Genomic DNA, 12,212 nt, shown 5'->3' with positions numbered 1-12,212 from the left:
GAATGCGGAGCACGTGGTGTTGATTGGCTCCAACCTGGAGGAGGAGGTGCGGGTGCATCTCGTGGACTTTCTCCGAAGAAATGCGGACGTTTTCGCATGGGTCCCGGCGGATATGCCGGGGATCGAAACAGAGGTCATGGAACATCATCTGGCGGTCGACCCTAAACATCGGCCAACAAAAGAAAAAATCTGGAGTCATGCCCCAGAGAGGCAGAAGGCGATAGCCGAGGAAGTGGATAAACTTCTCAAGGCCGGATTCATCAAGGAGGTCAATTATCCAGAGTGGATCTCCAATGTTGTCTGGTCAAGAAAGCAAACGGCAAGTGGAGGATGTGTATCGACTTCAAAAAGCTGAATAAAGCTTGCCCAAAGGACAGCTACCCCCTGCCCAGGATCGACCAACTGGTGGACGCTACCTCGGGCCACGAGCTTCTCACTTTTATGGACGCATTCTCCAGCTATAACCAGATTAGGATGGCATCGGAAGATGAAGAAAAGACTGCTTTTATCACTAGTCGCGGCCTTTACTGCTACAGGGTTATGCCGTTCGGCCTCAAGAACGCAGGCGCAACCTATCAGCGGTTGGTAAATAAAATCTTCAAAGAACAAATCGGCCGAAACATGGAGGTGTACGTGGACGATATGCTCGTGAAAAGTAGATCTTTCGGAAATCATGTTGCCGACCTCGAGGAAGCTTTTGGCGCTCTTCGAAAATACAGAATGAAGCTGAACCCGACCAAATGTGCTTTTGGGGTAACCTCAGGAAAGTTCCTGGGCTTCATGGTGTCGGGGCGTGGGATTGAGGCCAATCCGGAGAAAATTCGCGCCATCCAGGAGATGGCCGCCCCGCGGTCGATCAAGGAGGTTCAGTGCCTCACTGGGAGGATCGCAGCTCTTAATCGCTTCGTCGCAAGGTCGGCTGAGCGATGTTTGCCCTTCTTCCAAACCCTCAAACAGCCGAAGAACTTCTGTTGGACCCCTGAATGTCAACAGGCATTCGAGGAATTAAAGAGCTACCTTAGCTCACCTCCACTACTGGCAAAGCTCGAACCTGGGGAGGAGTTATTTTTGTACCTGGCAGTCTCTCCCACATCCCTCGCGGCAGTCCTTGTCAAAGAAGAAATAAAAATCCAGCGGCCGGTCTACTACATTAGCCGCGTGCTAAGGGACGCCGAGACCAGGTATACTAAATTAGAGAAACTGACCTACGCTTTGTTGATTGCAGCTCGGAGACTCCGGCCTTACTTTCAAGGGCACACGGTGACGTTGCTCACTGACCAACCGATCAAAGCGGTTTTGCACCGAGCTGACATTTCTGGAAGAATGGCGAAATGGGCAATCGAGCTCACAGAATTCGACATCAACTACCATCCCAGGCCGGCAATAAAGGCTCAGGTATTGGCGGATTTCATAGTAGAATGCACCGTCCCTGAGGAGGCCGAACCTGAGCAAAGCAAAATTGACGACCTGAAGACTCAACCGGACTCCTCCGACGAAGAAGCCAGTTCCTTCGATGGCTTTTGGACCCTCCACGTGGACGGATCTTCCAACATGGCGGGCGCTGGTGCAGGCCTGATCTTGACCAGCCCGGAAGGAGTCGTCGCGGAGTACGCTCTGCGTTTCGGATTCCCCGCAACAAACAATGGAGCAGAATATGAAGCTCTAATCGCAGGACTGAGGGTCGCTAAGGAGCTTGGAATAAACCAACTCCGGGTGCACAGCGATTCCCAACTTATAGTGGGACAAGTCAGCGGGAGCTTTGAAGCGCGGGAGGACAGTATGGCCAAATATCTTGAGAAGGTGAAAGAATTCACCCCCGCCTTCAACAATTTCAACATCAAGCAAATTCCAAGATCGGAGAATGCCAGAGCCGATTTTCTCTCCAAGCTAGCAACATCGGCTCCGGCCAAATTGCCCAAAGGCGTCCTCTTTGAAGTTTTAAAGCACCCAAGTACGGAAGAACCGCAGCTCGTAATGGATATTGACCACGAGCCCAGCTGGGTCGACCCGCTGATAACCTATCTTAGAGATGGGATTCTTCCCCAAGATGCGAAAGAGGCCCGGAAACTCCGAAATCAGGCATCCCGGTACATCCTCTATGAGGGCAAATTGTACAAGAGATCGTACTCCTTGCCTCTCTTGAGATGTCTCCGACCCTCAGAAGCCGACTATGCTTTATGGGAAGTGCACGAGGGAGTTTGCGGAAGCCATTTGGGTGCCAGATCTCTATCCCACAAACTACTCCGCCAAGGGTACTACTGGCCAACAATGCATCATGATTCAATCAAATATGTCAAAAAATGCGATCGATGCCAAAGGTACGCCAACGTTCAGAGACAACCTGCTACCGAGCTCACACCCCTGAGTGCCCCATGGCCTTTTGCACAATGGGGGATGGATATTCTTGGCCCCTTTCCCATGGCGTCCGGTCAAAGGAAATTCCTCCTTGTAGCAATCGACTACTTCACCAAATAGGTCGAGGCCGAACCACTAGCCAAAATCACAGAAGCGAAAGTGCAGGATTTCGTCTGGAAATCAATAGTGTGCAGGTTCGGTTTACCTCGAACACTGATCACTGATAATGGACGGCAATTCGCGGGAGCCAGATTTGCTGAATTCTGTGAAGACCTAAACATCTCCCACAAGTTCACATCGGTGGCCCATCCCCAGGCAAACGGCGAAGCCGAGGTAACGAACAGAACCCTTTTGCAGGGAATCAAGACAAGGCTTGAAAAAGCGAAAGGAACTTGGGCGGACGAGCTTTACCATGTGCTGTGGGCGTACCGAACTACCCAGAGGTTGCCTACAGGAGAGACTCCCTTTGCTCTAGCCTTTGGTACAGAAGCCGTCATCTCGATCGAACTTAAACTCCCGTCGGCACGAGTCGTGGCGTTCGATGAACCCCAGAATGCACGAAATCTCAGGGCCAACCTCGACCTACTGGAAGAAAGGCGGGAGATCGCTCAGGTCCGAATGGCGGCCTACAGACAGAAGGTTGCCCGATATTATAACACCCGAGTCAAGAACAAGACATTTAGAGCGGGGGATCTTGTACTCCGACGAGCTGCTGTCTCACAGCCGCAGGCCCAGGGGAAGCTAGCCCCAAATTGGGAAGGACCTTATGAGATCAAAGAGGTGGTCCGACCGGGGACTTATTATCTTAAGGAGCTCGGAGGGGCCGACCTCCCGCGACCATGGAACTCAGAAAACTTACGGGTTTACTACCAGTAATTTCATCCTAATCGAAAAATCTGTGCCCATTTGTCTAGGGACCGTTCAAGCAGACGGTATCAAAAACGAGAATGCAATCTTGCAAAAGTCGAAGGCCCGGTTCCTTTAGACCGGATGGGGGGAGAGGCCCTACAACGCCCTAATGTGCCCCCACAGCCCTGTTAGGGACAGGAGGAGAACCTCGCCCTAACTTGAGCAAAGTCGAAGGCCCGGTTCCTTTAGACCGGATGGGGGGAGAGGCCCTACAACGCCCTAATGTGCCCCCACAGCCCTGTTAGGGACAGGAGGAGAACCTCGCCCTAACTTGAGCAAAGTCGAAGGCCCGGTTCCTTTAGACCGGATGGGGGGAGAGGCCCTACAACGCCCTAATGTGCCCCCACAGCCCTGTTAGGGACAGGAGGAGAACCTCGCCCTAACTTGAGCAAAGTCGAAGGCCCGGTTCCTTTAGATCGGATGGGGGGAGAGGCCCTACAACACCCTAATGTGCCCCCACAGCCATGTCAGGAACAGGAGGAGAACCTCGTCCTGACATGAGCAAAGTTGAAGGCCCGGTTCTTTTAGACCGGAGGGGGGAGAGGCCTTACAGCGCCCCAACGCGCCCCCACAAGCCAGGCTGATGACGAGAACCTCGCCACCGGCTCAAGCAAAATGGAAGACCCGGACTCCTACGGGAGCCGGGCTCCGCCGCCAAGGTAAAGCTTCACCCGGACTCCTATGGGAGCCGGGCTCCGCCGCCAAGGTAAAGCTTCACCCGGACTCCTACGGGAGCCGGGCTCCGCCGCCAAGGTAAAGCTTCACCCGGACTCCTACGGGAGCCGGGCTCCGCCGCCAAGGTAAAGCTTCACCCGGACTCCTACGGGAGCCGGGCTCCGTCGCCAAGGAGCTTCTTCGAACCTAGCCCCAACTCCAGCGGAGAAATATCCCAGCAAACCTAACAAGTGGATATCTCCTAACGGCAGGAAAAACCGAAAAGAAGCCCGACGAAGGACGACCCCACATGAACTGAAAAGGTCGCCGACGGTCTTGGAACGGCATGACACAGGCAAAGAGAAGGAAAGAAGTTCGACAGACAATTATTTGACACGAGAGGTAAACAAGGTACTGAAATCACTATTTTATTTAATAGAAGCACACGTTACAGGACCCGGCGGGTCAGAAAAAAGAGAAAAAGAAAATACATGTCTTGCAAAGCACGGTTCGGGCAGGATGAACCGGAGGCCGATCCAAGCTGCAAATTCCTCTTCCCGTCTCTGTTCTTCTCAGTCGCATTCTCCAGTGCGTGTAACATCTCTCGCCCCATCTCTCTTCATTCTGTCCCCAAAGTTCCGACCTTAGCGAGAAAGGGGTGGGATTGATCTCCGAAGGCGGCCGGGGTAACAACGACAGTAGCGAAGACCTGTTTCAAGAAGAGCCGTAGCCATGACGGCCGCCACCTGAGACACTCCGGCAAGGTCAGCATGCGCTACTTCCACCATCTCCGCAACAAGTTCTACCGCCCCGCCGTCGACCGTCTCTGGTCCCTTGGCCCCGACGGCGTTAAGGATCCCGTCATGACTTGTGACGTCTATTCTGACCTCTTGACCGGTATTGCCCCGCCTTACTGCTCCGAAATTCGCGGGCAGAATAGCTTCTACAACAGCCCCCGATATTAAACCCCTGTTGTTGAAGGAATTCTTCCTTGGGCCCCCTCTGGGATGACGGAGATTCTCACCGACCGTCGTCCTCCTCCTCACCTTCCTCCGAACCCTAACAATCCCCTCAAGAACAGCCTCCAGAGTTGAGGACATGGTGTGGAAACCCTCAGAGAAGGATTGATGGGCAAAAGGCAGCGGGAATTGGCACGAGGGGAGCAAGACTCTCAGGGGAAAAGAAGAACGCCAGGATGAGACCGTGAATGTATCGAAGGGTTTAAATAGCCGGCGGATCCTGGCGCAGTTATGACGGCGAGAATTCCTGGGCCAGATGGTGTGTGCCGCGTGTCGCGCTTATCCGCTTCGCTGCTATCGAGGGTTGACCGCTCACAGATTCCCACAGAGCGACGCCTGGGATCGTGTTTCAACGGAGGTTTCGAAAAGACTTTTCAAGTCGCCTTTGCCAAAAAATGGATTCTGACACGCGCACATTAAGTGGGGGCAGCTGCGCACAGGGATCGAGGGGGCAATTTCGGCTGCGCATCTCTCTCTCTGTGTACTTCCTTCGCTTGAAATTCAAACTTGGAAGTAGGGGGACTGGTGTTGGGTATGAAATACCCGCGGCCGAAATTCCCATCAGAACGGCCCCGCCCGGACTCCTACGGGAGCCGGGCTCCACCGCCATCAGCAAGCGCTGCTCCGCCCGGGCTCCTACGGGAGCCGGGCTCCACCGCCATCAGCAAGCGCTGCTCCGCCCGGACTCCTACGGGAGCCGGGCTCCACCGCCGACATCAAAACAGCTCCGCCCGGACTCCTACGGGATCCGGGCTCCGCTCTCAACATCAATTGCTGGTAAGCTCAGTCTGGACTCTTACGAGAGCCGGACTTCACCCTTGACTTTGTTTGCAGCGCAGCTCCGCCCGGATTCCTACGGGAGCCAGGCTCCACCGCCATCAGCAAGCGCTGCTCCGCCCGGACTCCTACGGGAGCCGGGCTCCACTGCCATCAGCAAGCGCTGCTCCGCCCGAACTCCTACGGGAGCTGGGCTCCGCCGCCGACATCAAAACAGCTCCGCCCGGACTCCTACGGGAGCTGGGCTCCGCTCTCAATATCAATCGCTGGTAAGCTCAATCCGGACTTCTATCAGAGCCGGACTTCACCCATGACTTTGTTTGCAGCAGCTCCGCCCGGACTCCTACGGGAGCCGGGATCCTACAAGATCGCTCCACCTCCGACATCAGAACGGCTCCGCCCGGACTCCTACGGGAGCCGGGCTCCACCTCCGACATCAGAATGGCTCCGCCCGGACTCCTACGGGAGCCGGGCTCCACCTCCGACATCAGAACGGCTCCGCCCGGACTCCTACGGGAGCCGGGCTCCACCTCCGACATCAGAACAGCTCCGCCCGGACTCCTACGGGAGCCGGGCTCCACCTCCGACATCAGAACGGCTCCGCCCGGACTCCTACGGGAGCCGGGCTCCACCTCCGACGTTAGAACGGCTCCGCTCGGACTCCTACGGGAGCCGGGCTCCACCTCCGACGTCAGAACGGCTCCGCCCGGATTCCTACGGGAGCCGGGCTCCACCTCCGACGTCAGAATGGCTCCGCCCGGACTCCTACGAGAGCCGGGCTCCACCTCCGATGTCAGAACGGCTCCGCCCGGACTCCTACGGGAGCCGGGCTCCACCTCCGACGTCAGAACGGCTCCGCCCGGATTCCTACGGGAGCCGGGCTCCACCTCCAACGTCAGAACGGCTCCGCCCGGACTCCTACGGGAGCCGGGCTCCACCTCCGACATCAGAACGGCTCCGCCCGGACTCCTACGGGAGCCGGGCTCCACCTTCGACATCAGAGCGGTTCCGCCCGGGCTCCTACGAAGGCCGGACTCCAACCGAGGCCGAACCTCAATCGATAGATCCGCACCCCCTCGGCAGGTCGCGACAACAATCATGATCCTGTTCCAGGTCCTACAGCGGATTCTACGCGGCTCTAGCAGCGGACCCATTACTCCCTGACAGGCTGTAGCAAACGGCCGCGATTCTGTCCCGCTCCCTGCGGCAGGTGCTGAACGATCCCACTACTCACTGACAGCTAGCGGCAACGGACGCCGCCCCACTACCCGCAACAGACCATACGTGGCAGACTATGACAACAGCCACGAGTCTACCCCACCACTCTCCGCAATTAATTTCCCTGACCGTGGGTGGCCCACTACCAGACGGTTGCAGGTGTCACCATCAATCCGTTGCCCCCTCTGCCTATAAAAGGGGATCCAGATACGTTATTCTCTAAGCCCTCTTTTCTATCTCAAAACTCTGCTAAATTCTCCGTTCGAGCACTCCATTCTTGTTGAGGCAGAGAACTGACTTGAGCGTCGGAGGGTCTTGCCGGAGCAACCCCACCTCCGGTTTAGACTTCCCTTGCAGGTCCCGGCGGCGACCGCGGCTTCCTCAGCTCCAGCTTCTCCGGCGCAGGCAGATTTTTGCACCAACAATGTGGATAATTAAAAAATAATATTTATGAATAGTCACAGCCTGTTAGTGTATTGTACACAATCAAACAAACTCCTTAAAGTAGATAATGTCATGGAAGCCTACCTTTGACAATTTAGATTCGATCATATAAATAAGAATAGAATCAACAGATGGTAATTCTTGAGGTCAATGATTATGAATCAATGTCAACCTATCAATCTTATCTCCTTAGTAAGATGCTCAAGTCATCTTTTGCTAGAAAAGGTGAACGAGCCAATGATGTTTCGAATCTGATACATACTAATATATTGGATCTATGAACATGTTTGTCATAAATTTAGATTATTTAAAATATTTAAATAATTTCATAATATGGTAGAGAAACAAACTAGGAAGAGCATTGAAATTCTTCAGTCAGATCAAAGAGGAGAATGCCTTTCCGGTGAGTTTTTGATAAATCTAGAAGAGAATAGGATTCTCTTTTATTAGAATCGACTTTGTTAAATATAGTTCGATCCATGATGGGACTTATAAGTCTGTCAGTCTCCTTTTAAGGTTATGCTCTTGAGACTATGTGTTATGTTTTAAACTGGATTCCGAATTAATCAGTCGCAATGACTCCATATGAGATATAGACTAGGTGTAAGCCGATACTTTCTTACCTTGAAGTTTGGGAGTGTTTAATTTATGTTGAGTATTTGTCGATCGATTAGCTTGGATCCTAATCCTATATATATATTATTTTGTAGGATAACTCCAAAGGATCTAGGGGATATAACTTCTACCTTGCTAAAGAACAAAAGTTGTTCAGCATTTCTTTCAGAAAAGGAGTACCTTGGTGAAGGTACTGATGCTTTTAATGTGAAACTTATGAAGTTCAACAGATAGAAAAACTGACACAATCTAGTGAACCCATAGAATCGGATTTGATTAGATCAAACCTAGAACCCGTTGTAGAGGCACCATGAAGGAGATCCGATAGAGTACCACATCTATCGGATAGAGACTTCAGTTTTTAGATTTGGGATGTGATCCTGTTGAGCTCGATAAGAACAACAAAGATTTGATCATCTATATGGATGCCATGCAGAAGTTCGATTTTGATTAGTGGCTTAGAGCCACAAAGTCCGAAATTGATTCCATGAAGATCAACGGTGTATGGATACTCATTGATCCACTCGAAGGGGTAAAACCCATAGAGTGTAAGTGGATCTCTAATAGGATCAGAGTAGCACAGACGAGAAGGTGGAGACTTACAAAGCTCATCTAGTTGCCTAAGGATATTATCAATATTATGGTATTGACCATAACAAGATATTTTTTCTTGTGGCAATGCTAAATATGTTGGAGTTGGAATATGTATTTTGATAAGTAATCAAAACATATGGCTTCGTTGAGAATGAAGAAGAATCTTGCAAATACAAATGGATAAATTATTCTATGAGTGTATTTCTTGTCTTGTATGTGAATGAAATTCTCTTAATCGAAAATGACATTCCTTACATTACAGGGATTAAAGGTTTCGCTATAATTATTGTTCTCTATAAAGGACTTTGAGAAAAGCATCTCTCATCTTAGGGATGAAGATCTATAGAGATAGATCTAAGAGGCTGCTTAAGTTTTCCAGTCCAACATACATAGGATGTTTATGAGTAGAATTTGTTCTATCATTACACCATGTATGAGATCAGATATGGTTTACTCACTAGGGTAGTGAGTGGATGTTGGAAAATATGTCCCAAAAGCCAATCATCAACCTGTTGACGGTTGAGCAACCTTATATTATAATTGATTTGTTAATAAATAAAATATATTTTTGGCATTTTCATCATAAGTTTTCATCTTCTAATGAACTCCATTATTGTGATGAAGTCCTTAGGACTATTTAGGTTCGATAAAGAGAGGATTTATCGATTAGTTCTTAAAACTGTTCACGACCAAATGATAGGCTGTTAACAAGGATAACAGCTTCCATCGAGCATAGGTCGCTGTAGGCCATATGGGTTGGTTGTCCTCTTAATCAAGAAGTATGGAGACACTGGTATGGCATACAGGTGAGATGTAAGGGTACATCATCATTGAACATGACCAACTCTAGAGCATTCTACTATCGAAAATATCTCTGATGGGATATAGGTATAAGTGTCCCCTAGACCTGAGATTGCCTCAATGACTTGCAAGCAACTCACTGTGCTTTGGTACTGGACTAACTGAATTTTTAATTCAGTGATGGAAGGCTTTTGGGCACAGTCAAGTACTTGCGAAGTCAGAGTGTGATCAAGATGGGATTGACCACTCCAAGAGTTGGAGAAGAATGAGTCGCTGTATTTCTATTGGGTATAAAATACCCCCAGCCGAAGTTTGTAAAAGGCCGACCCTTCCAGGGCTTTTCCGGCTTCCGACCTTGTGTAGCATCTTTCTGAACTCCATCGACTGTCCAAGCTTCCATAATACCATCTAGACTTCTCCGATAATGAGCTTCTCCATTCATCTACCGGACTGCTCCAAATGCTCTCTGGCTTCACTATCAGCCGATTTTCTACAGTGATTGACTATTCTCCGAATCCCTTCCAGACTTCTTCCGGCCATGGACGACTCTACTCCGAACTTCTTTCGGACTTCGTCAATATTCAAGCTTCTCCAACAATGGGATTTCTATAGTAACCAGACTCCATCCAAGTTTCTACGGTGGTCGACCACCTTCCGAATTCCATCCGAGCTCCTACGAGAACTGGATTTCAGTCGAACTCCTATAGTGGATGGATCCCAGATGAATTTCGACAACGAAAGGGCTCCACCAGTCGGATCTCTACTCTGAACTTCTACCACAAGCGGTCTACTCCAAACTTCTACTGCAAGTGGTCCACTCCAAACTTCTACTACAGGCGGTCCACTCCAGATCTCTACTGTAAGCGAATTCCATCCGAACCTCTACTGTAAATGAATTCCTTCCGAACTTCTATTACAGGCAGACTTCAGTCGAGATTCTTCATAGCTGGATCCCAGTCGAGCTCCTACAGTGGATGGATCCCAGACGAGCTTTTACAACGGGACAGGCTCCACCAGCCAGGTCACTACTTCGAGCTTCCACGACAACCGATCTTCGATCGAGCTTCTATAATAAGCGACCTCCTTTCAGCCTTCTACAAGAACCGGACTCCGTCTGAACTTCCATAGCGGATGGATTTCGGATGAACTTCTACAATGGATGGGCTCCAGTAGCTGAATTTCTATAACGGTCGATCACCTCCAGTGTCTGTCATACCTCCCCAGCCATCAACCTCCAATAGCATCAGTCGGACTTCAACAACGCCATCCGGACTTCCACTGGATCCTCCAGTCTCCTCCAGCGGACGAACCTCCCCAACACCACCCGAAGTCCACTGTCGGTCGACCCTCTATCGGATTCCTCATGAAATCAAACTTTTCCAATAGAAAGTCTCCATCCGAGCTTCTACAGCAGGTGACTCCCACCTGCAGCATCAGTACTCTAGGCACCCAACAACAGTAGACCTGTCAGCAACCTCGAAAATATTCGAGCTTCTCCTGGATTGGCGAAGATAAAGAGCCACTCCATTCCATCAGACATCCCAATCGAGCTTCAGCTGACAGATCCGAACTCTCTCGCAAGTCACGACAATGGCCACTACCCTACTCCACTCTCTGTAACGAATTTCACGTAGCTTCACCACTCTCTGGCAAGTCACGACAACGGACACCATTACTCTCTGTAACAAACTCCATGTGGCCCTGAACGGCCCCCTGACGCCACTACTCTCCGTAACAAACTTCGCGTGGTCCTGAACGGCCCACTACCAGGCGGTTACAGACATCGCTGTCAATCAGTTATGCTCTCCATCTATAAAAGGGGACTCCCAGATACGTTCTTCTCTAAGCTCAAAATTCTATCTCGAAACTCTGCCAAAATCTCATTTGAGCACTCCATTTCTATTGAAGCAGAGTACTGACTTGAGCATCGGAGGGTCTTGCCGGAGCACCCCCAACTCCGATTTAGACTTCCCTTGTAGGTCCCGACAGCGGCCGCGGTCATCTCAACTCCAACTTCTCCAGCATCGGTAGAATTCTGCACTAACAGAATTGGTGCTAGAGGAAGGATACGTATCTTCGCAGTACCCTTATTCTTAAAGGAGTGCTCAACGGGACTGTCTCCGATCATCTTCTCCGACATCTTCTTCTCCTTCTCCTGCTAGATCTCTACCTGATGCCTCCTCAAAAGGCATCCACCAGGCGATCCATGACCTCCGCGGCCAGATCTCAGTGAGCTCTGCAAGCTCCGGCCTCGTCTCCAGCTTTCCAGGCTCCTCCTCCTTCGGCAATGGCAGTCGGCATGGAGCAGTTTGACTTGCTGGTTCAGTAGGTCAGTGGCCTCACTGAAGCAGTGCAGGCCATGCAGCAGCAGCCACAGGCATCAGTACGGCTGGAAAGAGCATCGCCAGAGTTTCAGAATCTGACGACCGAGTGGGCCACTTGGGCAAGTCGCCCCATCTTCCCCGGAAAGGAGAAGAAGAAGGCGGAGAGCCCACCATCCGATCATGATTCCACCCCCTGAGAGTTCCTACCTCCATTCCACCAGAAGACCCTCGAGACTCGCAGTCGAGAGGACCTCCTGAATCAAAGATTTTGAGAGATGAACCGATGGATCGAAGAGCTCCACCATGCTCCCACTACTTACGGTGGGACATCTGCACTGACCCTCCTTTCTCTCAAATGATCATGCAGGAGCCAATCCCGTCGAACTTCAAGCTCTCCCAATTCGAGAGCTACGATGGGACCTCGGATCCGGTTGACCACCTGAAGATCTTTCGAATAATGATGCTGCTCCATGGCATCCCAGACGCCATCCTGTGCCAAGCT

The sequence above is a fragment of the Elaeis guineensis genome, chromosome 7 (assembly GCF_000442705.2).
Source record: "Elaeis guineensis isolate ETL-2024a chromosome 7, EG11, whole genome shotgun sequence".
Classification (NCBI taxonomy): domain Eukaryota; kingdom Viridiplantae; phylum Streptophyta; class Magnoliopsida; order Arecales; family Arecaceae; genus Elaeis; species Elaeis guineensis.
This window is presented reverse-complemented; position numbering follows the sequence as displayed.